Source organism: Silurus meridionalis, chromosome 11 (genome assembly GCF_014805685.1).
Source record: "Silurus meridionalis isolate SWU-2019-XX chromosome 11, ASM1480568v1, whole genome shotgun sequence".
NCBI classification, from domain to species: Eukaryota; Metazoa; Chordata; class Actinopteri; order Siluriformes; family Siluridae; genus Silurus; species Silurus meridionalis.
The window spans coordinates 15571440-15577633 of NC_060894.1; positions in this window are offsets into that span (position 1 = coordinate 15571440).

The window sequence follows — 6194 nt, forward strand, 5'->3', positions numbered from 1 at the left end:
TAAAACTGAGTACACATAATATTGTTTTTATATTTATATTCATCAATTGGATCAAGGATTATGTTTAAATATAAGAGTAAAAAATAAAATGTTAAATGCTATAATATATAATCGCACTTACAATTTACATGAATAAATATTCTCCTCGGTCACACATCTTGTAGGAGGTGGTACATGCTGTTTCACACAAAGCGTGTAAATGACAGAGTTACTTATTTGAAGATTTAGCAGATTAAATGCTATTTCCTCTTTTTCTTGAATCCAAAGAAACGGTACGTGGCTTTTACACTATGCTTTAATTCAGGACATATTTAATAAGATTTTACCATTTCCAGTCTGCGTTGTATTCAATTCATTGCAATTCTGTGTTTTTACAGCTGAAAGAAGCAATAAAATAAAGAACTAATAAATAACATTTAAAAAAATATTGTTTTTTATTCACAAGCCAATTTAGTTTTTTACATTAAATAATGAGAGAGAAAATGAAAGTTAAAATACATTACCTGAAGGAATAAACTTCCAAATAAGGTCTGTATATAATATGAACAGTCCTAAATAGGTCAATTATTCTTCAAATTGATATAATTTTAATATTTTGATATTTTTTTATATATTGTGAAGCACTGGGTATATTTTAATGTCCTTGTTTGTACTACCATTTTTATACAGTAGCTAAAAATGACTTTCCATTTGACAGAGGTCTTGTTTCAAAATGAAGAATTTATTAAAGGCAATTTTGGGGTACCAACAAAAGTTCCACTATTACATAACATGAGCAGATACAATAGATAACAACCTAAAAAAGGGTGTTCAGTGACAACATTTCCCTCTTAGTAAGTGGGGGTGTACTTGCAGGGTTAAATTCATGAGAACACAGGAAGTTTGTGACAGAAAAACATTGTCTACTTACTGCCCTTATTTAATTTTTTCACCCTCAACCACAGCTCAGATACATGCACAGGTCTGAAGAAAACAGCATATGTAGCATGGATACTTCATATGACATTTAGTGAAATGTCACAGATACTGTCCGTGATATGGAAAGCTATTCTATATATTGACGGTAATGAAGGGGGGGTTTGAAACGGGATTTAATTGTCTAAAGAACATTTAATCATTGGAATAACGTGATTAAAATTCTCAAATGATTTGGTCATATAGCTGCTCAGTATAATTAGACATGCACCACTTTACAAATTCGTTGATTCTCTCTCAATTTTCTAGAAATGGTTTATGAGAATCATGGTTATGATGAGAATAGCAATGAAACTATTGTGATATTGGCAGATATGTGATGTGACTAATAACAGTGTGGAACTGTGGAGGTTGTGGTGAGGGTAAGGGTTGTGACTGCATTATGGGTAGATGGCAGGAGGCTCTAGATTTTACATATACCATTATGTATGTGATTTTACAGTACCATTAAAGTATAAACGCAGTTAGTACTGTAATTGACAGCTGACTATAGATTTTTAAAACTCAATTAGATCAACAGAAGGAGGCAAGCTATTCTTTTACCAGACTAGGCTCAGATGTAGAAAGCACGTTCAGAGACATTGTGTCCACATAAACAAGGTACGAGGCTCATAATTACACTACAACAAGATTGGCAAGATTTTGCAGAGCTGTTGCTGAACTTGAGTAGACACATTATACAGCAACCTACAAGTACCTAGCAGAGTTTGCACAAGAATTTGGGAGACTGTGACCTCTGCTGGCTCTTCTAAAGTCATCAAAACCGTTTCTTGTTAGCAGAAACGTTTGTTTCAGGCTTCGCTGTTAATAGATTATAAAAGTGAGTCAAATTCACAGGGGGCAGGCAACAATAGCAATTAATTTATAATATCACGTGGTAAAAGTTTAAATCATGCCAAACATTACTGAAAAAACAAATTGTGTTTACTTTGATTACTAACTGTGTATATGAAATACTAAAACATTGCTAGCAAACCTTAAAAAAAACAATGGCAATTGTTTGCGGCATTTTTTCAGACGCCCTTATCCAGAGCGACTTACAACTGAGCAGGGGAGGGGTTTAGGGCTTTGCTCAAGGGCCCAGCAGTGGCAGCTTGGTGGTGGTGGGATTTGAACCTTTGACCTTCTGATCCAATGCCTTAACCACTGAGCTCCCACCTCCCCAATAAGCCAAAGATGATTCCAATGACTATAAAATGCACAACTAAACCCGCAGCACCTGTAAAGACATCAGTGTTATGAGGAAAACACTGCACTATATTGTATAGTAGCAAAGAATACGGTAATTATACATTGGTCTCAAAACTTGGCAAAACATTTTAAGGCTTCAATCATTTGATTTTGTATTAATTCTTAAAATAGAACAGTCTGACTTGCATGTTTTATCCTGCATTTCACCACTGGATCACTCTAATTCATATGGTCATATTCAGAATGCTTGATTTTTTTGTTTATGCATTTATTTATGTATTTTTTAAGAAAAATATAAATGTATAAATAAAATTGAGTTATTAGGAGAGAGTTCGGAGTTGGGACAGTTATAGGGTCAGTTGCAACATTTGACTTTTCATCTATACAATAATAAAAATTGTATGTATTATGTATTATTCTATAATCATATGCGCATATTTTGTGTCAGGATAGCTGACTGATGTGGGTTGGAAGGTATAATGAGCATGCAGAATATTTCAGTTTGTGACGACACTATTTCTTTATGTTTGTTTGTTTGTTTGTTTAGTTGTTTGTAAAACCCTTTATTTTAGATTGGATATCTTTTGGTGGGGGACCACATGCAAACCAGAAATTCAGAGTTTAGAGATAATGGTTCGGCATCCAAATTTTCTGTCAGCCCAAACCAGTGTCGTGGGTTGGGCCTATGTATTGGCCAACAATCAAACTTATGAATGGGACAAACCTTCTTCTTCTTCTTCTTCTTCTTCTTCTTCTTTTCTTTTCTTTTACTGCTACCAATAGGGGTCGCCACAGAAGATCATCCGTCTCCATAGTACTCTGTCCTCTACATCTGCCTCTTTCAAACCAACTAACTGCATTACTTCCTTCACCACATCCATAAACCTCCTCCTTGGTCTTCCTCTTTTCTTCCTTCCTGGTGGCTTCATCCTCAGCATTCTCCTACCGCTATAACCCATGTTCCTCTTCTGCACATGTCCAAACCATCTCAATTGCGCCTTTCTCACCTTGTCTCCATAACGTCCTACATGCGCGGTCCCTCTAATAAACTCGTTTCTAATCCTGTCCATCCTCATCACTTCTGATGAAAACCTCAGCATCAAACTTAAGTAAGGGCTGTGGGCTAAAAATAAACGTTGCATTATACCAAGCTTTATATAAAAATTAAGGTTGCCATGGTTCCTCTTATTTATTATTTAAAATGGAAAACGAAATAAAAAATAGAAAACATTACTTTGTAACTTTCTAAGATTTAAACATTAATTCATCTTGCAGAATCATAAATGACCACAAGGCGGCAGTTTAACGCGTGTTAAAGCTCCTGGCACAGAATCCATTTCGAAATATTGGCACATTAATGGACACTTAATGGGTAGAAAATGACAAAATACAATTTATCATTTATGATTTTGCTTCTGATTAGAAAGTGCATAATAATCTGTAGGGATGGAAACACTCGTGTCGCTTAAATAATGGAGAAAAATCCAGTGAATTTGAAAGTGCATTAGAAGCTCACATAATAAAGCTAACATGTGCCTTTACAAGAAATATAAACCTGATATACTGTATACACAATATATACACACAAACTCAAATCTTGGAAATAAGCATGACCAGGAAATTATTATGCATTATATTGTGTTTAATAATATTTCTGAGCTGTCAGAAATGTCAAACCTGCTAAAATCAACATTAAGTGACTTTTTTGGTAGATTGTTAGATATACGATAGTTTTGTCGTTTGTTTATTTATTCTACTTTGTCAAATACACACTAACAAATTTCAAGGCTTTTTTTTTTTTTACTATATATTACATTTTGGATCTAATGATCCGCTGTGGCGACCCCTAGCGGCAGTCAAAAGATGAAGAAGAAGAAGAACAAGAGGCAGAAAAAGAAGACGAATACGATTAATAATAATAATAATAATAATAATAATAATAATAATAATAATAAAAATATAAAAATAATAATAATAAGGAGAAGAAGAATTAAGAATAATAATAATAATAATTGATAATAATAATAATAATAATGATAATAATAATAATAATAATAATGAGAAGAAGAATTAAGAATAATAATAATAATAATTGATAATAATAATAATAATTAATAATAATAAGAAGAAGAAGAAGAAGAAGAAGAGGAAGATTTAAGAAGAAAAGAAGAGGAAGAAGAAAAGAAGGAAAAGGAGAAGAAGAAGAAAAGAAGAGGAAGAAGATTTAAGAATAATACGAAGTGGGAATAAGAAGAATTAGAAGTATAAGAACAATAATAATAATAATAATAATAATAATAATAATAATAATAAAGGATATCTAAAATGATATAATTTTAACTAATACGTTTTTTTAAATCCAACTATTTATGCATCAACTACTGTAGTATAAATCTCTAATATATAAAAATAATAAATCTGATCCACAGACTGAAACTTTTGTATAGAATTCATGGTTATAGTTAAAAATCTGTTGTTTGTCTGAGATGTTCAAATTTGTTGGACTAATGAACTTGTGCATGCTTCATTTTTATTCATTTTTTTTTAAGTTAAAGGGCACCACAATCATGAACTTACATGACTCTTACATCCTGAGACTCTTGGATATTTCGAATGTGCTAAATCATCATTTACTGTAACGCATTTTATGTTAGTAAAGATGTGTGGTTATTTTATTATTATTTTGTGTGTAGTAGGGGTTGGGGATAGAGCTGTGAACATGACACGGTCTTCAAGCTATTTGCAACAAATAAATCAGGCAATAATGTGATAATCACGAGAGTACCCAAAATCTGTGTACCTTGTAAATGCTCTAAATTTACATTTATCATGGATTCTCTGGTTACTGTTTTGTTAAAGCCACAGCCATTGTATAAAAAAAGGCATTCAAACCAAACCTACACAAGATCATGTGAGAATTCAAGAAGGAACGCTGACTTCACATAAAAACATAAAAATAACTCCTTGTTGTTTTATTCACATTTTTTAGAGATCTTTTATAACTCTATACAAAGATTTTTTTATATTTTATTATGATTAATGACACCTGTATGTGTGGAAATGCTTGTGGCAAAATGTGTTTGTAGAAGAGCTAAAAGTGGATGGCACTGAAAGAGCTGCCCTGAATACGTGTTTACCACAAAGTTTTTAACTGTTTCCCCTCGATTGTGGTTGGTATGTCTAATAGGTGTTCGGTTCTTTTACGTGCACATACACCACATCACATCAAGTCCTGTCAAGATGAGCTCAACAGCTGCAATCTCCAACAGCTGCAAGCGATAAAACAACAACTTCACAGCCACTGCCTAAAACTGACTATTAGGGTTTTTATTCCAAAAGCAATGCAATGCTGCTGGCAACAAAAGTGAGTAAACCCTAAGTGAACATGTTACTGTGTACAAAGTGATAATATTTAGTGTGAGCACCATTGTTATGTAGCACTGCCTTAATCCTCCTGGGCACGCAATTCATCAGAGCTGCACAGGTTGTTGCTGGGATCCTCTTTCACTCCTCCATAATGACATCACAGAGCTGCTGAATGTTAAACACATAGTGCTACTCCACCTACCGCTTGAGGATGCCCCACAGATGCTCAATAAGGTACATGTCTGGAGACATACTTAGCCACTTCATCACCTTCACCTTCAGCTTCCTCAGCAAGGCAGTTGTGTGTTTGGGGTCATTATCATGTTCGAAAACTGCGGTTCGGCCCAGTTTCTGAATAGAGAGCATCATGTTCTGCTTCAGAATGTCACAGTACATGTTGGAATCCATGTGTCCCTTAATAAACTGCTTCACAGTACCATCAGCACACATGCAGCCCCAGACCGTGATACTACCACCACCATGCTTGACTGTAGTCAAGACACTATTTTCTTGGTTCTCCTCACCAGGGTGTTGCCAAACATGCTGGTCACCATCTGAGCCAAACAAGTTTATCTTAGTCTCATAAGACCACAGAACATGGTTCCAGTAATTCATGCACTTAGACAGGTTGTCTGCAGCAAACTGTTTGAGAGCTTTCTTAT